The sequence below is a fragment of the Ambystoma mexicanum genome, chromosome 8, assembly GCF_040938575.1.
Source record: "Ambystoma mexicanum isolate Mex_15411 chromosome 8, UKY_AmexF1_1, whole genome shotgun sequence".
Classification (NCBI taxonomy): domain Eukaryota; kingdom Metazoa; phylum Chordata; class Amphibia; order Caudata; family Ambystomatidae; genus Ambystoma; species Ambystoma mexicanum.
Window position 1 is genome coordinate 44,047,726 of NC_090929.1, and position 23,185 is coordinate 44,070,910.

Sequence of the window (23,185 nt, forward strand, 5' to 3'; positions counted from 1 at the left end):
CCAATTTGATTGATGTCAATCTCTTGATTTAAAAATCAGATGATCTCCTTAATTTTTTACTATCGTTTTAGATCTCTAATCTAGACACAATAAATGTTTTATACTGACCTATTTATAACCCCATACACATGTTCACTTTTTAAATGTTCTGGTACGTCTTCCTTTACTATCTTAAGTAAATGTAACTCATCTCACTTTTTACCCAATTTTGGAGTTTGATACGCACTCTTCTTCTTGGCTTTGTCTCAGGAATTCTTAAATAATAACTCCATATTTGGAGTCTTAGTGCATACCCTTTGGCCCCTCTTGGAACCAGGAATCGATTTATCTATATCTGTTCTTTTTTTATCTCCAAAAAGCCTCTTACTTCTATACATATATTTACAATTTAGTCCCTCCCCCTATTGTTGCCCCTTTGGATGTTCAATTTACATCCATGGCTCAGCTCGAGTTCCTCTGCATCGACTCTTCCTCAATCAACCAGTTTGCCTTCAGTCCCCGGGGTACCTGTGGTAACAGGACAGGAATTTCATCAAAGGGGTACCTGCCGACCGATAGTTCTCACACGTGTGTATATGCGTGCTGATTTCCACAGGAAGCTCCACGGTCTTCCGGCTAATGATGGAATCAATCAAGAGTCAGAGAGTCTAGATCTGGGCCAAGGTCGATTACACCAGAACCATCCGCACTGTTACCATAATGTGCTCTAGCATCTTGAAGCATTGCATGTGCTCGATGGAATTACCAATAATGATCTCAGACCCAAATAACCTGACAGACTCAAAGAATATGGCAAAGTACTACTTTATGATCAGCATAAAAATAATGTAGGACAATCTGGCGATAACACGCAATGATTATAGCAGAAAAATGCCAGCAGGGTTGGTCTTTGCAACATTGTATATCATGCTGCTACACAGACCCTCTGATTGGTTGGCATGCTTTCCATCCTTGGACTTTCTGCTCGTTAGCAGCATGTAAGCAAAACAAAACTCAGGTGCCACAAGCAACATCAGACTATTCCCTGCATTCCCAATTAGTCCATCATCTCTCATCGGTCAGGACCCAAGCCAAGGCTTCTCCTATGTAGTTGACTTTGAAGCCTGCTCTCTGTTCTGTTCACTTTTATATTGGTTTCGGCTTAATGAATAACCCTCATTTTCAACTTCTGAATCACGTGGGAGGAAACCACAAATGTATCCATCTGGACCTTCTATTTACTGCTATTTGATTCAATTCAATTGGGGGTCATTACCTTTTTAGCCTCTAGAGACTTGCTCACTCCATCACACATGGGTTTTCCGCATCTTTAATTGTCTAATACTTGGCTCTTGCAGATGTTTTCTCCTTCGCTTAATCGAAGAGAAATAGGTCTTCCCTACATGGTTTATCCTTTTGTGCCTTGCAATTATTCCTCGATCCCAGGCCAATAGACTGCTCTTTATTACTCACACAAAGCTGTTCTCCAGTGTCTCATGAGACTGCAGTCTTGGTCTGTCCCCGGGGTAGCTTGATTGGTTTTAATACAAGTCTGACGTCCATCTTTCCATCATGGCTGCTCTAGCCATGTAATGCTTTCCTCTGCAGCAAGTGTCTACATGTCTCATCTACCTTGCGTTTCAGCCTATATACATTTATTAATCAGCATGTTACTTTATCTTCTTTGCATATACGATGTCTTCATATTTGATTACACGTTTGTCTTGTTACTTCAGTTAAATCCTTATTCTTTGAGTATTTGCATATCATTTCAGTAAGTCTCAGTATCCTTCCTCTATGTTGTCACTCTGCTCTTGTCAGATTTCACTTATAGCTCTATGATGTCCAATGGTGTGTGCAGACATCCTTCCACCTTCTCAGTGTGAGGGTACACTCGATACAGTTCTCTGAGTGCATATCGTCTCTCATACACTCGATGCGGCATTGGGCTGATCATGGTAGTGTCTTAGATTGCCTCCCACTTGTTGCAGATGTGGGGAGGCCTGCGTGGTTGGAGAGTCAGGCCTGTTTTTAGTCTACCCCATTGCGAGGGGATTCCTGTGTGCCTCCTTTGCTGAGGATTGTATTCCATGGTTTTATATGGATAGGATTTCCTATATCCTTGTGTATTGTATGACCCTCACTGATATTGTTACTCTGCTCTGGCTGTGGACGAGGAACGCCCTGAAGCACCTCGAAAGGGTCGAAAAGGCTGCTTGGTTAGCAACAAGGTCAGCGGATTTGCTATGACCATATCCACATTAAATGCTTTTAAAGCCTTACCAATCTTAGGCCTGAAGAGTTGGTCACCTTCAAACAGCATATAATTTACCTTGTGTACCTCTGGTCTAAAGTATGTGCACTTAAGCAAGGCTTGACTTAAGACTGTGCTATTTTCTATTTGTTTGAAGCCAGCCTCTGCAATGTTGACTGCCATATTGATAGCATGGCTAGATACTTTCTAGCACTCATGGAGGATTGCAAATATTGGCGTTATCCGGTGCCACATCTCATGATCATATCTTGTCATGATTGCAAGTGAATTAGCGGCCTTTACAGTAGCTGCTTCCATTGCCAATATTTTACTTCAAAAGACGGTCATTTGCCTGTTGTCGTTGTCTAGAGGAACAGAACACTTGGAACCCTATGAGCTGTATTTTCTCCCAGCAGCAGCTGACACTACCATCTCAGGTGTATGCTGCAATGTTAAACATTTAGGCAAATTGTCCAGAGACTTGTATTTCTTTTCCAACCTTCCTTTGAGAGCTGGCTCAGAGAACGGTCTCTTCAACAGGAGTAACACTTCTCAGATATGGTCTAGGATGGGTATAAACACCACCGACTTCTGCTTCTTCTTCATAAAGTTGAACAGAAAGCAGTCTTTCTGTTCCGATGACACGAGACCGAACTCCTCACATACCTTTACTATCATAGTATGGAACAAGCCACCTCATCCAGAGATGATTGTTTTGATGGATAATTTGGCCCCGGATCCATGTATACACTTTCCGTATCCCAGTCGTCCTGCAGCGGTGAATGAGTGGGGGTGGCAGAAAGCATGTCCACATCACCATCTGTGTCAGTAGTCTGCAGCTCCCCTTCTTTTTGTTCCCTGACCGGGGAATCAGGTTGTGCGACTGCTGTGACGAGGCCGGAGGGCGTTCGTTTGGGTCCCATGACAATGGACGCCACTCCGTGCTGGAGCTGGTGAGCATTTTCTTCTGGGAGAACTTGACCTCCGTCCTGGAGAGTTCATGGGGGAACATGATCCTTTATGTAGGGGCTTACGATATTTGCATGGAGAGCGTGATCCACCATGAGAGCTACCCTAAGAGGCTGTATCCGTGATTGTAGCGATGCAAGCACTTGTAGGGACAGCAACATTTGGGCATTAGGCTCTCTTGGTGGTGACGTTGCAGACTTTGACCTTGGAGGTGGGGATTTCCTTCGAGGTGGTGATCTTGGAGGTGGTGGTGGATGGTTTGAGTCATCTTCAGAGACACCTGGTGAGAACCTTTCTTCAAACTCAGAATCAATGTGGTTCTCCAGAATTGCCTCGGGTAATATGGACGATATAAGAGATAGTGATGGGCTTATCGTTGTCTGGCTTTTTTCCTGTTGAGAAAAAGATGCTAATGGAATTTTATGAACTATTGGCTGCTCCACTGTGGATTTTTGAAACCCCTGCTGGGATCTTATTTTTTCTGGTCTCCTCTCCTCCCAGTGACAAGCTGGTTTGTTTGTTTTACCAGAGGTTTGTCGGCTGTTTTGGACACTCCTGTGGACAGTGCAATCTTCGTCAACAGTGTCGTGGGCTTCTCTGTGGACGGTGTCATTAATGGTCTTGTCGACAGAGCCGGTATTGATAGTCTCGTCGACGGTGTCTGTGGATTTGTCAACGGAGCATGTGTTGACAGTCTCGTTCACGGGGTCGCAGTCAATTGGGTCATCAATCTTGCCGACACGGACGGTGTCAACGGTCTTGTCGACAGGTGTGCCTTTTGTCAACTGGGCCCCCTTGTTGATGACGAAGGTTTTTCTGTCTTTTTCGTTGGCGGAGAATGAGTCTTCAACACGGTGCCACGTGCGGTATCCACGGCTGACGACAATTATGTTGTTGATGAGCAAACGGTTTTTGCAGGCAAATCCAATTTCGCCTTCTTATGGCTTCTGGAACCAGAAGACCGCTTTTTCTCTGATCTACACCTTTTCTGAGGTGGAGGCCTTTCCAAGCCCTTGATGGCCATACTTTCTTGATTCCGCCTCAGAGGGAGGATATTTACCTTTATTAGCCTGCCAGTTTCTCAGTGTCTTAGCACTGAAAGTGCGCAAATGTCACACTCCTCGGGAATATGATTTGGGTATAGACAATAAATACACTCAGTGTTGTCCCCTGATATATATTCTTAAAACCACAGGTGTTACAGGCTTTAAAACGAGATTTCTTGGATCTATCCTCCATTGCCACCCTTTCCATGTATGTGTGTTGAGAGAAGCAGGGCAAATTAAATTCTGCAGATGATAAAGTCCTTTCCAATTGAAGATTTTCCAAAGTAACAGTTTTCTCATTTGGAGAAAGAGGTTGCACAACTCCTCAGCACGATGTGTGGTTAGAACCTTAAGATTACCTCCTGGGTGGGTCTGATACTCGACGTTCCATGGGTTGGTGCTGAATGCACACAAAAGGACACTGCTGGGCTACTCATGTGAGGGATTTTTTATTTTATATAAGAAGTATAATAATAAGGCTACCAAGGATTCCCTGCCTGACGATTGGGAATATTCAAAGCATGCAAATCCATGAAAGATCCAACGCTGGAGAAATAGATGTTTTAGTAGTTTGTAACATGCATAGGCCCTGCTAAAGAGAAACAAGCAGCCAATTAAAATGAATATTCACACAATTAAGGTAAAACCTTAGAGGTCTATGAACATCCAAATTGTGGAGCAAAGACCAGAAGGTAAATTGACTTGTAGATGTGGAACCCAGCGACTACTTTCTTTAAGGAGGGTGGCCCATTAGAACAAAGCCTAAATCACATTGAACAGGAAAGAAAAATAAAGCAGACTTTCAGGAAACTACATGCAGATCCACAGGCACCATCAGCTTAAAAGGGCTGTGAGCTAAATCTGTTAAAACTATTTTGAGGGCCCAAACAGGATTGAGAGTTGGGGGTCAGAAAGATCATCAAAATTCCTTTTCACCACATGGTTTTGACGACAAAAGCAAACTTGAATTAAAATATGCTGAAGTGGCTCAAGAATTCAATCCTGATCCCGCCAGATCACACACAGCGAAAAGCACTTCATCTAAGGAGCAGGAAAGGGCATTGATATTGTTTAAACAAGCCCAATAAAGAACCTGTCCATTTGCCCAGGTATGGACAGCAAATCATTCCTCGCCACATGAATATTATGCAGGTTATCTGTGACAAACCAAGATGTCCACAGCGTAAGTATTCAGGAATCTGGTGTCTTAGGACACAGGTAGAGAGGAGGAATTAAGTTCCAGCCACCCTTATTGTGATAGCAGTTCTATTCTCTGCAAAACTTGCCATGGAGGTTCCTGCACCAAATACATTAGGTCTGAAAACAAGAATCAGTTCAGCCTCTTTGGAATTACTAGAATGAGAGGATAGCCAGTAGCTCACCTACATTTAATAAAGTGTTTGGCTACAAGCAGAAAGAAGAGGGGAGTCAAACAAAAACTGACTAGCCCAAGAGCATCCCTCATCGACTGCCTCCCCACAAGCCTTGTTGTGAGATAGTACTCTCAGCAGGCTCTCTACATTCCTTCTTTGTTTGGGACTGTTCCAAGCTGGGTTCAGAAACAAGACCGAAAAAGAAAATAAACGTATGACATATTTGACCGAATTTAGGCTGTACGCAAATCGCATATACCCAAGTCTCGTGAGGTTAGCTCAGGGGCAACATGCTCGCCTTGGAAGCAAGACGATACGGAGCAACACAGGTTCGGTCCGCGCTTAGAAACCTCTGGGTATGAGGCGCATTATAAATAACCTATCATATCATAAATTCGATAAAATATTCCATACAACCCATTACAGTGAAGGAGGACAGCAGGGGCTGCAGGGGTGTCCACTGCACCCATCTTCACTGTAATGTGAGCGGGGTTGCAGGGGTGTCCCCGGCTCCGGTCTCAATAAAGATTTTTTTTAAAAAGAGGAAAAGTGGACCCTGCGGATACACGAAGTGAAGGGAACCGGCGTCGCGGAGGGATGCTGGAGACAGCGGCACACAAGGCGGTGTGCCGCCCACAGGCAAGTAAGGGAGTGGGGGCAAGAGGATAGTCTGAAATGTTCAGGGGGAGAGAAATCAAAGTTATTTTCAGTAAAATAAGTTTCGGTCTTTTCTCCCTCAAACATTTCAAATTTTGTGAAAATCAGGGTAAATCGAGACATAGCACTCAGCAGGCTTTTTAGTCAGTAGTCTGGTCTGTGACACTCTGCAGAGGGCGCTGTGCTGGTAAATAGGGGGTGAATTTCTTTGATTGTCCAATCTGACCTTGGATGGGTTGTTCCCCCGTTTCTCTCCAATCTGTCAGTCGTGTGTTATTACCTCTTTCATATCTCCCCCTGCCTGATGTTTTCCCCAATCTACTTAGTGATCGCCATTCTGGCTAATTTTCAGTCTCCGTTTGGAATAGTGACTAATAAGATATGTTCGGGCATATTCTGTCTTTTCACTACAAATGCCACATGGGCACCATTGCTAAAAATGTTTTAAAAGACTACTGTGATATCACATACAGGGGTGGCCGCAAGAAACAAATTCACTGACTTCAATAACGTTGCCTGGCTAGCCATTCATTCACCTTACAGACCTCATACCACCTCCACTGCCTACGGTTTAGGTCAGACTAATGTTTAAGGTTGCGACATTCGCCCATGAATGTAAACCAACTCTTATTATTTCCACCTCCCCAAACCGCCCCCCCTCTCCTGCCCCCCCCCCAGGATGAACTTAAATTCAGTTGGTGGAAAAGGTTTTTCCGTTTAGGTGCCATCATTTGGAATAGCATCACCAAATCTGTTGGATCCGAAATAAAAGTTACTTACTTCAAAATCCTTTAGAAACATTTCTCGCATCAATTTCTTATGGCCCTAATCTGTCACCGGTTCCTCAGTCTAACATTTACCCCCTTAGTTTTTAGAGGGCACTCTTAGGAACTTTGGTAGCAGTGCGCTATACAACTCTACAACATAACAAGAAGATGCGTAGCTCCGACCTAAAGCTAAAATGATTGCCAATGGTTTTTGTACATGACTCTTTGGTGTGCATCAGGTCCCACCGGTTTGTGGGATGACTGCCAACTCTTCCTGTGGATCCTAAGTGTGGCCCTGCTTTGTCTGTAACTATAGATCCCTGCTGCATTAGGCCATGTGAGCAGTGCCTATGCTAGCCGCAGCCGAGGAGCTATTTCTACACTCTGTCCTTGCTAGATAATCTTTTGGAACTTTGCTGGTGTTAGCTACACTTGGTGCCACAACATCTGATAGCACGTGAGTTAGGTGGGAGGAAGGGCGTCATATCGGGAAGGCTGGGCGGGGGGTCAGCATCCAGTGTGGTCAAAATGAAGGGCAGTCACTATTCTTCCTTGCCCCATAGCTGTGATGTAGAGGCTGAGCAACACATACTCTGAATACTAAAGCAACTCAATCTCGGAGCAATGGGGTGCGGGGGGGGGGGCTCTGGGCAAACCCCCTTGCACAGCCTCCAGGTGGCACTTCACATGGGAGATGGGCATCTCCGGTAGCCCCTCTCAGTCCTATCGGGGGGGGGGGGGGGTCGATGATGGGACTTTGCCCCGGAGTTAAGCATCATGCAGTGCAGAGCCGTCCTGTAGGGTATGAAGTAGAGGCAGTCACTGATGCAAAAACGCTGAGTATTGAGTGAAGGAGAAGAACGAGAAAAGAAAGGGAGAAACCATCTACGTACTGTAGGAGGCATTCTATGAACGGACAGCGCCCTAGAAGCTGGTGAGTCTTGGGGAGAGATGAATGATCGAAGGTGGCAAAGAGATCAAGTTGAATTAAGAGAGGGAAAAGGTAGGAGTGATCAGCAGTTGTAAGAATGTGTGAGATGTGGTAAGCACTGTTACCTTGGCAGTGACACTGCGAACCCAGACTGGAGGGGGTCACCCAGTAAATGTGCTTCCATGCCAGTGATTATATGGTTCAACACCTTGCGCTCTAAGATTTTAGAATCGCCATGGAGGAGGGCACAGGGATATAGTTGGCATGATGGTTGTGATAAGCCGCAGGAAAGCAGAACGGTCATGAAATATTTTATTTTAAAACATTGATGTAATGATCAATGGCACCACGGGCAATACTAGAAGACTTGTAAAAGAAAATGTTCAATAAAGTTGCCTCCTTGGGACTGCCCAAACCGCCCCCCCCCCTCAAATGTTGTCATAACTCCTGTTACAAAGTACCCACAATAGACTCAACTCATCTCTGCAGAACACTTTCTACAACAAAGGGGCAATGGATTGTGTTACAACGTATCATTAATGGATTGGACTATAGGAAACTTGAAGTGCAGTGAACACATCAGTGCATCTAGAATGGTGCTGTGCAATGATTGTTCTTCTATTCTCTATAGACAAGGCACATGGCCATGGGCCATGGCCAAGTGATGTTGGTCAACTACGAATGATGCAAGGAGCTGGGCCTTATTGCTATTAGAGCATCAGCCAATGGGACACAATGTTCTGCATAAAACAAGGCAAGAAAGGAGCGACATTGCAAAGTTTAGGCAGAAGACTTAAAAGATTGTTCCCTCGTAACGGCCCACTAGCCGGGGCTGATAGGCCAGCACATACCAAAGGCTTCACCAGGGCTGAAAGCAGTTATAAGCTCTGTACCCCTCTCTCACCCCCTGCCATCAGTACCCTAGTATCTCCCGCAGGATGCCAACAGTGTTTAATAGTGGAAAGAGAGGGGTTGTCTTGATCAACGTGCGCGTGGTGCTGTGTGGCCTAGCCCCTTCTTCCTTTTCATGGAGGCTTCTGGGAAGTTGGAGATGGCGTCTGCTAACCAGAGGTGCCGGTGGTGGTGGGCAGGGAGGGGTGGGAGGATTGAGGAACACGGATCATGAACTGGAAAGAGGCAGAACGCTGGTGCCAATAGTCGAATCATTTCTCCTTTTTCTCATTTACGCATCAAGAATATTTCGTTTGCGGGCTGTCATATGTAAATGGTCGCTATTACATCATCTTGTGAGCCTGATTGACATTTTTTATTGGCCTTACAGGTAATCAAAGCAATACACAAAAGGTAACACATGAGGTTTGGTTTTCTCATAAAATTCCTCGTGGAATTCTTGAACTTAGTTTCCATAAACCACGGTTGGTAGGGCATGCTGGTTTAGTGACGGATCTACCTTACCCCAAAGAACTAGAGAGAACACATGTTCCACCGCTGAGGCTGAATGAAAGGAGGCATACTAACCAATAGGAAAGGGGGGTTTTATAGTGTGAACTATCTATCTGGTTAGAATAGTGTGAATACTTTGCTACCGGGGCTGACGCATGATTACTCTGATCATAATGCTTAGGGGCAGGAAGCAAGACTATTCTTCCTTATTGGGCACAAGACTGGCAAAGATTTCAGTACGATTTAACATTTTCTATAGCATCAACCATCAGATAATTGCACTGATAGCAACTAGAAGAAAGCTGAATATGGTGCCGCTATTATTGTTTATCAGTGAGAAAAGAACATCAGAAACAAGAAGCAAAATAAGGAAAGGGGGAGAAGAATGAGTGAAAGCAAGCCTAAGAAAATGGGAAGAAAAAAACTGAGACAAAACAAATGGAATTAGAGAAATAAGGAAATAAAGATATGTGCAGCTGAAGGAAGGAAAAATAGAACAAAGAAAGAACAAGGGAGGATGAAGATCAGAAGGAAAGAATACATGATGAAATGAACAAAAGAAAAAATAATTAAACAGTAATAGATGAAAGCAGAGAACGATGGAATGAAATTAAGAACAGAGAAAATAATGAATGATACAGAAGGAATGAAGCAAAGAATAAAGGAAAGCAGGAAGAAAAAAGGCATGAAGGAAAGAAAATAAGGACAAAAAGGAAAAAGGAAAACAATGGCATACAGGAAGAAAAGATGGGAAAAACATGGGTGGAAAGGCAAAAAGAAAGAAACAAAGAGGTAGATGAATGAAAGAAAGAAGGAAATGAAGGAAAGAGGGCAGAGCTTGAGGCGCTCCATGATGGCCACTCACCTGGAGTTCCGACAGTTGCTTCCTTCCTGGGGACTCTACAGGGGTCCAGAGAGTGTGACATCCTATGGTGGACGTATAAACGGTGTTGGGAAGAGAGATACCACAGCTGGCGGAGGATTAAACATTTAAAGGACCCACAGGACTTGACTGAGAAGGATGCCTGGATCCCTTTTTTACATCTGTGGATATCTACATGGTGGCCACCACCGGTTGGTCTTTCAGGTTTTTGCATGGCCTCGGCAGCGGTGTCGCCAGAGTAAAGGATGAGCAGAAGAATGAAACAATATTTTCTAAGGTGTAGGGCTGATGGACTACCAGAGGTTGTGGCACCAAGAGATCTCCGAGTAGCAGAACAGTGGGTGGTAGCTTGCCAGGACTGTGAGGCCTTGGTTCCTGGGCCCCGTGATGTGATGATGGAGAGTGGCCTTTGAGAGGGAGTAGTGGGACACAGACATGGTCCTGACTTGCCCTAGTGAGTTTTTTCTGGGTAAACAAACAATGACGCCTTAGAAAGTGAAGGAGAGTACCTGAAAGCGCAGTGTGGAGGGGAGGAGAGGGTGGCCCCTTTAGACAACGACCAACGCTTACTGAGCAGGAACGGAGGATTAAAGAGACCCACAGCAGCCTTTAAGATCACGGTGAAGGGTAAACTAGATGACACATTTTGCGAAAGTGGAAAAGGCGGAATGTAGACATATGTCGGCCAAAATGACCTCGGTGGAGACCTCAGTGGCAGAGAAAGATGGGGTGTCGAACGCTTGTTAAATTCCATCTGTGCAAGGAGCTATTAGGAGACTAGAAGATGTAGTGATTTTGGGGTTCCTTTCCATTTGGGAGAGGGCGTGGTGAAGATCTCCGGGCTGAAGTTCAGATGTTTCTGGGGAGGGTGTGCTGCCTGGGGGTACAGGTGCATTGGCAGAGTTGGTGTGGCTTCACAATTGTATACAATTGCAGTACTCCACCACCACGGTGCTATAGAAGCCTTGCTACATAGTGCAATGGGGATGAAATGTCTTCTGCCCTTTCCAGTGATTTGGCACTGAGGTCCGAAGTCCCTGAGGACAAGTGTCCTGCTTGTTGCCTAAATGGGACAGACACTGGAGTCAACCATCTCATTTATGAAATGTCCCAAGCTATCCAACGTAGGTGGTGGTAGGATCGAGGTACTGGTGACAGTACCTAGTCCGGCAGTGTCTTTCGATTGTGAAATGAAGGTTGCCGCCCGAACTCCAAGGGCTTCCTACAACAGATTTTGGAGGAGCCAACTGGGGCAAAAAGGCAGGGTAGTACATCTCACAGGGAAGGATTCTGGTTTTTGAACTGGACTTCCTGCAGTACCGGACAGCCTATACAAATCTGATCACAGAGGTACACTGGACAGTAGCCACACCTTTGACGAACTGTCATGGAGGGATGGTGCTTCCTGTAATTTCAGAGCCTTTCGGGTTTCAAATCCTCAAACTGTGCATTCCGCTCCGCTCTCCTAATACCGGCTGGCTCTTCATTCTGGTTGGTTGCAGAGTCGACTTCAGTTGGTGATGCCTCATTACTGAGCGGTGGATTCTCCAATTTTTCTTACTAGAAGGACAATGACTTCAGCACTTGTCAGAACTTTGCAATTACTCTGGTACGGAATTGGGTATTCTGATGAGCATTTCATAGCTTTGTCTTACATCAGTCATCTCCAATGTTGGAGGATTTTTCTACTCCTCATCCTATGTCTCTTTTTTTAGGACCCCACTTGTGTTCAACGTTTATCGGATGCAGTCCTTAATCCACAAAAGACGGGCAAGTGTGGTGTTTTGGCCTCTTAAGCGATACTAATAGAACATTCTCCATTTCCACATCCTAAACACAATATTAATGATTGGGTTGAAAAGGTACAAATAGCGTGTTACACACCATGCACTATGACAAGTTCATTCTCTTTTGTAAAGCAGATGAAGGCCTAACACCTCACGATAATCTGGCCTCGCCTATTCTGGATATGGCGGCAACTCTGGCTGTGATAATTCCCGATTGGTTTGTGTTCAAGATTCCAAAAAGGCACCAGTCTTCAAATAAGACTCAGAGCAGATCTGGATGAGGGCAATTTGAATCAACATCCTTCTAAGATGTATGCTACCGTTCTGGGAAAAGTCATACAACCTTTGGAGATGTTAACCCCAGAGAAGCCTCCTGGCAGGGGGGCTTTCTCAAAGCTAGCTCCTTCAAACTCTAATTCAGCCTTACGCATGTACCCTTACATTTTTTAACAGTGTTTGTCTCCATCAACAGAAACTATAGTGTGAAGCATAGATTTCCAAAATAGGAGAAACCTTTGTAGTTTTTTACTAGCTAGATGCCCAGTTAGATGTAGTTTCAGCAGTGCTCGGGAAAGGCCAAAGTCCTGTTCCTCATCTCCGGTCCTATTTAAGGCGGCTATAGCTTGGGAAACACAGGGCAAGAAATGACTTTTCATACTTCAGTTCAATGCTGCTAATGACATCCCATGTTACAACATACAAAGTTGGGCAGTTTCGTATCTTTGCTGAACTTATCTCACCCCTGATCATCTAGATTTCTCAAAGAAAGGAGGCTGCAAGGACCGGACCAATACTTGTAAAAGGAATGTGAATTCAGTTGTAAAGATGAGAAAAATCATCCAGCTGCACAATGACATCCAGGACAAGGCCCTTGATCTTGCACGTCATGGCAAGATGCTTTTCGCTCCTAAAACCAAGTCTTACAAACATGTCAAAACAGACGAGCAAAAACCAAGTCCCTATAAAAGGACCTGTATCAGCAGTCTCAAGCTCGCAATAATTCAAAGTTCAGCAGGGAATAAACATCAAATGTAGCAGCTGGAAAAGGCATATGTTGTGTGGGAAACTGAAACCTGCTACCCTGACTGCTCCAGAGGCATCCAAGGAGTCCCTTTGACTCAGGTGGCTCCTCTTTCCATGGGGGACATCCATTTCTGATGGGCCTTAGAGCTTTGTACATTACCATTAGTGAAATTAGATTACCCAGGGCCCCCCGAGTTCTCAGCATCATCAAACATGCTTATTCTTGGACTCTGCCACTAGACCCACCAATCTATTCCCGATTAGCTTAATGAAACTTGGAGTCTCCTTCAGCTCTATGCTATAACGCAGGTGGTGGAACATCAAAGGTGCAGAGTTTTACTCCAGATACTTTACGGTTCCCCAAAAAGAGTGGGGATCTCTGACCCATTCTGTGCCTTTCTAACAAAAATTCCTTTTGCGAGTGGAAAGCTTCCAAGTGGTGACTCCAGATCATTGTGTTTGAGGCATTGCAGCTGGATGACTGGATGCGCTCAATGGTCCTCAAAAAGGTGCTTATTTCTACATCCCAAACCTAGAACAGCCTGAGAAAAGACTGTGCTTTGCCAGAGACGGAGCACACAACCAACTCAGATATCTGCCTTTTGGACAGAATGCAGCTGAGACAGTGATTGCAAATGTTCTTTTGGCAATAGCATCATATCTATGTAGTGTGGTAGTTTGACCAGCCATTTGACACTCCGAATGAAGGTTCAACCAGTTTTCATTCCCCTGCAGAGGTTGTTTGTGATAAACCCAGGGTATAAAGGTTGACCTCTAACACAACAGGGAATTACCCATGGGGGATAAACAACCAGTGCCAGGATCGGGAAAATAATATTCCTTGAAGCACCCAATAGGGCACAGGCTCAGCCAGTATCTGCCTGCTAGCCCAAGCTTAGTGAGGGCCCTTTTTAAGGGATACGGACCGTTACCAGTCAAGCCCGAATCCTGGCCAGGTCCTCCTCGGGGTGCTTATATATATTATATATATATTATATATTTTAAAGGGAATTGTGACCATGCCGACAGCTCAAGACAGATTCCATTTAAAAAAAAGTTATTGCCACGCATCATAGAAAATTATGTATATGTCTGCTTTCTATGTTGCTGGGGGCCAACACGTCAAGCAGAAAAAGGCAGTGAAGGCCCCCAGAAGCTTGGCGGGTGGGTAAGGGATAGGAGAAGGGTACTGAATGAGGGGGCTGAGGGAGGATGGAGGTGTAGTGAGTGGAGAAATGCGGGAGAGTTGGGGTGAGGCCAGGAAAAATGAGATAACGGAAGAGATGGTTGGGGAAGGGCAAAGGAGGTTGAAAAGAAATGCAGTCTTATACCGTAGATGCAAGTTTGCTTTCCTAGTCTCCCGATTGGCTGGCACCACTCCTAGGGTGCTATCACTTGCGGGGATACTGGTCTTCTTTAGGGTCTCCAAACTAAATACAGTCCGAAGGACACAGTGGAGAGCCACTTCTTAGCTCCGGTTTGTGACAGGGATATAGTGCCCAATCCCTTATTTACCATTATTCTTCCCCACTGGTATAAGGAAGCCCAGCTCGCTATTTGTAATGCAACCAGAAGGATAAAGCTTTCTCCCACTTTTTTCTCATCTGGGGATATAGTGCTCCAGTTCACTACTAAGGGGTGTGGTCTTAGAAAGGGGTACACTGCGCTTATTACTTGGTCAGTAAGGGATATGGTGATGCCCTGACTCTCAGTAAGGCCTTTGGTGCCCTTTCAACTGTCTTTAAGGTGCAAGGGTACAGAAGCAGGAGTCTGACACAGGGGTGGCATTTCGCTTTTTAAAGACTTTTATTTATACCAAAAGAAAGGACAGAAAAGCCTATCTTGCCCCATTTACTACGCGGGGTTGCCGGCCTCAACAAAAGAACACTAAGGACCCAGTCAGGATGTTCATCAAACAAAAATGTGCACAGTCTAAACCTATTTCCGTTCCTTACACTTTTAATATAACAAAAAAAAAGGTGGGTGTCTCCTTAATTCCAGATGGAGGTCTATCCTGTTCTGAATGCCGACACCAAAGTGCAGTTCTTATGCAAAATAATGTACATAGTTCAATGTTCACAAGTTCAGTCAAACGTAAGGATAACCCAGTTCCCCCCTCTCCTGGGGGTAGCAGGGGGGAGGGGGGAAGAGGGCGGGGGAAGAGAAATCCTCTTCCTGGGTTCCAGGTTCCACTTATCCGCAAAACAAACTCTGGAGAATTCCTCTTCCCCAGTCTGTAGCACAAAATAATCCTTTCCAGTCTCTTGCAGGTCTGGTTCACTAATCTGCTAGACCTCACCATAGACTTTCCCAATGGTACACCAAGTCTGGTTTACTCACCTGCCAGACTTGTTTCTCACAACTTTCAGTTCCAGAGATATTCGTGTTCTTGGGCTCCAGCCCACAGGTTATAATTCTTCCTGTACTGAGGTGGGTCCTCAACCGTTATACATTCCAATGGTGGGCTTTGCCTGTTTTAGTCTTGGTCCCAGACCCTCTTTCTGTGTCTTGGTGGGATCCTGGTTCTTTCGTTACCTAGTGACCACTTGGGACAGATCTGGTATACTCCCCTGCCAGGTACTGTCCCACCTAGGTGTACTCTAAACGTTTGTATCTGATTGCATGCCTCTTTTGTTGTTCCTTTGTGCCCCTCGGGCGGGTTTACTAGCCTCACACAGGATCCTCTTCTGGATGCTCTTATTTGAGTTATAAAGTGTGCATCTATTTGTATGATTCCCTTTTCATTCCCTGGTAATCTTTGGGGTGCTTTTAGAAGGTTTGCAAAATTTGTATTAAATTGTATAGGATCCCTTTCACTCCCTTGGGCTCTTCGGGACGTTTTCATGAGATTTCTCGGCTCCTTCAATGCCCCCCTGACTAGTCCAGCCCTTTCCCTACCTTTGGGAACTCTCAGGCAGTCTCCAGTCTTTTCTGGAGGTGGAACAAAGCTTCTCCGTTCCGGCCACGCTCGGTGTTCTCCTTCTCATGGCTATGCAGATCCAGCATCTCTCTCACCTTAGGTTGCCCACGTCTTTGTTCTTGGTTGGGTTTCGCTGGTCTGGCTCCCTGTCTCGGTCACTGATCAAGTCCGCCTCATTATGACCTCTCTGGTACCTGTAACCGTCCGTGTCCAGGCCTCCAGTCTTGGGGCTCCCCGATAAGGGACCAGCATCTCTTTCCCTGTTCCTCCAGGGTTAGCTTCTCAACATCACAATGAGTCTATCTTCCCTTTGGGCAACTGCACCATTTGTGTCGGTTCCGCGGTGTGCTTTCGCCTCCTTGCTTGATTTTCCACGTCAAAGGAATCCTCATTGTGCATCAGGCTTGGGTGGTCTCCCTCTTCCTCGTCCAAGTCTTATTCTGCTAAACCATAACAAATAGTGGTGCAGGGAATCAGAGGGACTTGAGTAGGGGTTCAGGAAGGTGGGGACATCAAAGGGGTCAGTGAATACGGTTTTCTCCCAGGGCCATTGTAACCAATCCCATGTAGGATTTCTCATCCCATCAGATCCACCTGCTGAATACCACCCGCAGGGGGACTGGCAGGTAGCGGCCTCACCTCCCTGGCCTCATGGAAAGGGGCCTCCCCCTTGGAAGATGTAACAATACCCTGGGATTCGTCACAAAGGGATATGCAGTCTTTCTTAACGGCAAGCAGCTATCTCTCTTCCAAGCAGCTAAGTGGGTCCAGGTCCTGGTACCCAGTCTCATTTGTTGCCACAGGTGTTGGCTTCACCCCTTAAAGTGACAGATGATCTCAAAGACCTTTCTCTCCAGCATCAGGCTCTTGGCTCAAGCCATTGGCTGTTGACAGCCTCTCCTCCTGGTGTTGACGGGTCCACTGGGACGGTTTCTCTTGCTGCTATGACCCTGTTCCCAGCTCTCCCCAGACAGCATCTTGCTGCAATGCCTTCAAAATCAGATTTGTATAGGTCTGGATAAGACACGTTTTGCCTCCTTAAAGCGGCTCTGCACCATGTTTCCAGCCTTGGCACCACAGGGCTGCTCTATATGCAACTTCCATGGTGACTCTGCCGTTTGCACTCCTCCCTGCAGGCAAGTTCTTTGGAATGGTTCATGGGGACCCTAGCATGCAGAGATCAGTGAGCGTAGGCAGCCACACTGTTTCCTTTGGTCTCCTATGTGTCCATTCAGATAGGCGTCACTGCTTGCAGCTTGGGCTCCTCCGATATACTGCATCGTGAGCGATGCATTTCCCTCAACATGTTTTGACAAAGTTCAATCAGGCGTACTAGGCCATCTCTTTCTCCAGGTCTTCCCTAGAGGAAAGGGTACACCTTTATTGCCAAAGTCTGAAGGGTTCCTACATGAACTAGTCTCTCCTTATACTTTCAGAACAAATTCAGGGGGGTCGCGCATTCTGCACAGAGTAAAGGTTTAAGCCTGTCTCAGAGTTACGAGATTGCATCAATCAGGTCTGGGCATGGCCTTAGGTAAAAAGAGGGGCTCTGCAGCCCCAACAACCCTGTGCCGCTTCCAGATAGCTCATGGCTCCGACAATGCCCTAGCAGGCCAGTTGCCATGGGCTGCAGAATCCGATCTTAGCCTTGGGGTGCAGTCTGAGACCCGGCCTTGTCACAGTAAGGAGGGTGTACATCTTTAATCCTAGTTCAACGACTTGCTGATTCACGTCTTGTTTGCAAAAGGTGTGCAACATCTCAGTGTACTTGGGATTTTCCATAAACATCAAATAGCTGCCCTCTGGCCTACTCGGAAGATTCAGTTAATCCGGGCTGTCCTCAACTGTGTTTAGGGAAATACTTTCCCCACAGGACATTATTTAGCCAATCCAGGATGCTGCCCTGCATTCTTTGAACTACGTTCCAACATCTACTTGGGGGGTTCCAGAGACTTCCAAGACTGTTGCATTCTCGTTCTCCCTCAGGCAAATCTGAAGAGGGGCCATTGTACTGGCACCTGGCAAGCAATTGGGATCAGTCCATGGAGCTCAGCCAAACCATCTACCTCATCACCCGATGTCTGTCACAGCAGATTCTTAAGAGTTAGGATAGTGTGTGCATGTGGGGAGGGGAATCTCCAGAATCTGAAGATTCACATGATCCGAGATCATTAAAACAGGGTCCATTACAACAGGTAACTGCCACTAAATGCGATTACTCTGGTGCTGAAGTCTTTTCTTTTATCAACTTCTGAACAAGTTGATAAAGTCCAAGTCGTTAAAGCCAACACCTCAGCTTTGTTCTATATGAACAAACAAGAGGCACTCGGCTCCTCGGCTTGTGCAACCTACCAACAGTGACTTGGGATTGGGCATATCAACATTGACGCTTTTGGTAGTACATTTGGAGGGCCAAAGCAATTCCATCATGCTCGGCACAAACAGACCTTTAAGAACTAGCCTACGGGGAAAAGCCCGATCTGCTACACACCAGAATGCTAAGTGTCACCAACTGGCCTCCTTTTGGCCCTCAGCCTCAACACTCTTGCTTCTCTTAGGCTGATCAAAAAGGCCTTGCATGACCTTCCTGTGACTCCTCTGATTCTGAGGACTATCCAGAAATGCATGCCATTGGTTAACTCCTCTCTGATTCTGGTGGACCCAACCTTGGCACGCCAGATTTGGTATTCAAATCCCAATCAGCTCTCAGAAGGCAGTTTGCTGAGCTCTCTCAGGAGCCAGATCCCCTTACTCAGAAGAACGGATGCATTCTCCACCACTCAGTACAATAAATGAACTTGAAAGGTTTATACCTGAAAAGGTAACCTCTGCCCCCCTAAGAAGCTCATATGGGAACATAGCTGTTCTGTCTGCAGCAAAGGAGGAAGTGGTTTTGGTTTTGCTACTGGGATCTTGTCAAGAAGGTGAACTCTTTTGGCAACTTAGAATGATGTCATGTCCTTCAGAACTGACTGGCCGACAGAGAAATTCTCATTCATCCCTCTAAGCACTACCTTTCTGCTATTGTTGCAAAAGTCAACGTTCTGGCAAATTATTTTTCTTTGAAATAATGAGACAATGAAGGGCCACTATGCCCTTTTCCACTTAACGTCCTACGAAAGTGCCTGTCCCTTAATGGGTTTTAAATCTGGTTCTAGGCTTGCTAGCACACAAGCCCTTCAAGCTGAATGGCTCCCAGTAGTCTGACGTACTGTTAGGAACCTTACACAGTATTCCATAAGGCCACAGTGGTGCTATGTACAGTTTTCCTTTTCATTACTAAGGTTCTCGCACAATTTCAATGAAAAGAAAGCCCATCCAATCTTACATCCAACAGTACTCGGTCATCGTCTGAGGTAGCAATACACAACCTAGATGTTTTGAGTGCATTGACATTCTAACTTGTAAGAAATAAGCCATTCAGGACTACAGGTCACCTTTCTGCCACTCATTATGCCTCTTGACCCTAACAAGAAAGCAACTAAGGAGACCAGAGTTCGATGAATTGTCGCCCCCACCTCTCATTCCTATGAGCTGCAATATATACCACTGCTTCCAAGATGGCAAAAATATGACACCAGAGCAATAGTAGCATTGGCGGCCTTTCAGAGACATGTGCTTATCTCGGAAAGTTGTAAGGCAGCCACTTGGGCCATCTCGCATGATTTTTTAAGCATTAATCCTTGGATGCTTCCTCCAGAAAGGAGGACTCTGTTGGGGCCAAGAGGTTTAATTGAATCTCATCAGCATAAGTCATCATCCGCCCCAGGGCACAGAATCTGGTTCCCAACCAGGTTTGGAAGTGTGATGAATCTAGCAATGTTATCAAGTACTGGGACTTATGTCCATCCTCCCGCCTTCTACAATACTGAGACACCAAGTGATGGGACTTATGGACGTTCCTCTCCCTTTAATAAAACAAAGACAATAAGTACTGGAACTTATATATATTCCTCTCCCTTTAACAACACCAAGACAACAGGTACTGAGACTTATGGACTCCCCCCCTGCCCCCTCCTTGATACCACTGAAACGAGGAAGAGGGGTGGAGTGATGAAAATCAGCTAGTACGGAAAGCCGACACTGCGGTCTAGTCGTTGGAGGTTGCGCACAGGTGCCAGGACATTCAAAAATGTAACACCTGAGCAGAACGAAAGACAGCAGCCTGTCAACGTTGCTTGGGATACAGGAGAAATGAAAGCTGGAGACCGGAGCGAGAGACGGGAGAAGACGGCATCCAGAGATGCCAGGCCTAAGAGTGTTCACTGCGCTGCCAACAGGGGCAGCAGGAACTGCCGACCGAAGGAGAAGGCAAGGTGGGAAACCGAGAGGCCAACGGGCCGTGCTCCCAGTCAGCAGATGAACTGCAGAGGAAACGGCGAGACGTGAGCAAAGCCGAAGCTGCCAAAGACAACCAGTAAGCCCAGAGAATGAGATTGGGATACTGGTGCGCTTCTGGCTGAATTGGCAATGAGCAGAAGCCCACACAGGGGAATTGGGACATTAAGCATAACTGGTGAAGGGTCGGTGGCCCGAAATATAATTACCTGGATACAGAAGCAAGCAAATGCAAGTGAAGAGAACACATCTGGCATTTGCACCAGTACATTGAAAGGACTTAAAAAGCCCTGGCAGGAGGGTAAACCAAGCGCACAGCGAGTCTGGGATTCGCACCCAAGTAGCAAAGTAAAACCCCAGGCAGAAGAGTAAACCAGGGACTGGCGAACCGGGTTACGCCCTCACCACCGCAGATATTGTGGTAAGTTGAGAAAACAGGGGAAGAGATCCCCACATTTTGTATTGTGCATAAAAAGGGGAAGAGCCATAGCCCTTTTCTGGCAAAAAAGAACTGTAAAGTACTTGTGAAAACCCAAGGGAAGAGCCATCCTCCTTGTAACTATTAAAAATATAGAAGTGATATTGTAAATACTTAGAAAAATGCAGAGAGTCAAATGAAGACAAACCCAAGGGAAAAGCCATCCTCCTTGGGATTGTGAAATATCAGAAAAACAATTTTGGATAATAATAAGAATCCTATGGGAAGGGAAGAACCCTTCTCTAGGGTAACTTCATTGCCCTTTCTTTTCTTCAATTTCAAGACTTTACGTCCTTCAGGCACTCTTTAGTAGATCCTCAGGGATCGTTGGAGTAAGCAGAGCGACAACTCGGCCCGATGGCCAGCTTTAGGTCATTGGGAGGACATTTCAAGACCTGGAAAAAGGCCTAGCTGGCTCTTCAGCTGTTGCACTAATGGTCTCAAAAGCACTTTGTGGTCTCCGTTGCTAGGGTGTAACACCACCCTAGGACTCAATGAGACTCTCCCGGACGAGCGAACAAGCAGAACTGGCCTTAAGGGCAGACAGTCTGTGTAAATAAAGTCTTACCCTAATCCTGTCCTCGTTCAATGTATAGAATGTTGCGGTGGAGGAATCCTGAAATGGTCTTCCCACTTCAGGAACACAGTGCAAAGTCACCAAAGGGAAAATGCATTGCATAGGCCACTGAGCGGTCACAAATGGTCTGCACAATAGTGCATGGGGACTGCGAACGAAAAAACAAGCTAGCAGAACAAGCATAGTCAAGCATAGTAGCCACCTGAATTGTGCAGCACACTTTGAATGCCTTTGTCCCATTGCAGCAGGGATTATTACTAGCAAAAACAGTAATTCTGAGTGTGGGAGTGCAATGGCATGACCTGAGCATGTGTCTCATCTTTAGTTGGTCCACAGTAAGTGAGCCGGTCCCATCCCCTTCCCAGGGCTGGCATCCCAAACATATCAAACGTATGGTAAAAAAGGGGACAAAAAATATTGTAAAAAGAACAGTCATCTTCACTCAGCTATTTATTTTGTAAGCATGTCCCAAGTGATGAACAACCAGACCCCATGAGCGATGCATATAGACTGGCAGGCCAGGATAGGAAGCTGGGCTTGAGTTAGCATTTATGTTGAGGGTTAACAGTCAAATTACCAGACCTAGTAAAGTAAGGGATTGGTTGGCAGTCACATGAAACAGACAAGCAAGTAAGGCACAAGTGAGCAGTCACGTGGCTTAGCCTAGCAAGGCATGGGCGAGTTATCAGGTGGAGCAGCTTAGGAAGTAAAGCATGGGTTATTGGGTTACCAATCAGATGGCTCGCCGCAGACAGTCTTAGTAAGGCTTGGCTGAAATTTAAGAGGCTAATTCGAGTTAGTAAGAAAATCAGCATAGCGAGTGATGGTTGGTTGGCAGTCCGGTGGTCCAGGGGAGCAAATGAGCTAGGGTTGGATTCCCGGGATTGACCTGGCCTAGTACATGTTAGTAAGGTATGGATCAGCAGAAAGATTGCACAGCTTTTCATTGTTAGTCACAGTTGCTTGGCATTCATGTGGTAAGGTCTAAACAGTAAGGGATAATATTCTGCTTTATATAGTACGTCACGCCAGATTCTTAACACTACTAAGCACCATGAAATCGGTGTTAGAACTTGTGCACTAGAAGCTTGTCCCATGTCTGAAGTGGCACTTGACTCAGTGGGCTATCCACTCGGCATAATGCACATGTGGTAGTCTGGCAGTGTGGCTTCAGGAGTAGGAAGCCTGATTAACTGTGCTTAAGAAATGTATGCCTTTTTGGCTACAGCAGTTTCATGTACTGAGATTTCAGAAAGCTCCATTATGTGGGACGCAGACCGAGCCCTTCACTAAAAAGCAGGCCACATTTAAGTATGTCGGCTGACCTGGCACACTAAGTACAGTTTTCACTATGAGGTGTGCTCTTCATGTAAATCACCATCCTGACTGACACTAGCAGTCAGCCTCGGTGGCAGTCTCTAGGAAAGCCACAGAATGAGTTGGAATAATAACCTCCTCTGTACTGACTGTGTATTAGTAGAACTAAACATAAAGGGTGGAACTTGTCAAACTCAAGAGTACTCTTTTTCTCTTCCTTGGAAGGATGAGGCACTAGGTGGACCAGCAGGGATTCAAATTTGTGAACTACTTACACACAGATCTGCATCGTTCATGCATTAAGCCACTGAGCTATCGAATGCATGACTACGGTTAAAAGGTCTCTAAATGCAGGCCCTTTTACCCACACCTACTCTACTCAAATACATGCCACACCTACTCTACCCACATACATGCCACACACACACACACACACTTGTGGGCTCAAGATACTCACTCACTGCTTTCTGCACCCTGAAAAA

General features: G+C 45.8%; 1 protein-coding gene across 11 annotated transcripts in view; it reads right to left on the reverse strand.

The window, feature by feature from the left end:
• The window catches only part of FNBP1 (formin binding protein 1), a 1,284,153-nt gene that overhangs the window by 59,250 nt on the left and 1,201,718 nt on the right, over positions 1 to 23,185 (reverse strand). The gene's annotated exons all lie outside the window — the stretch shown is intronic.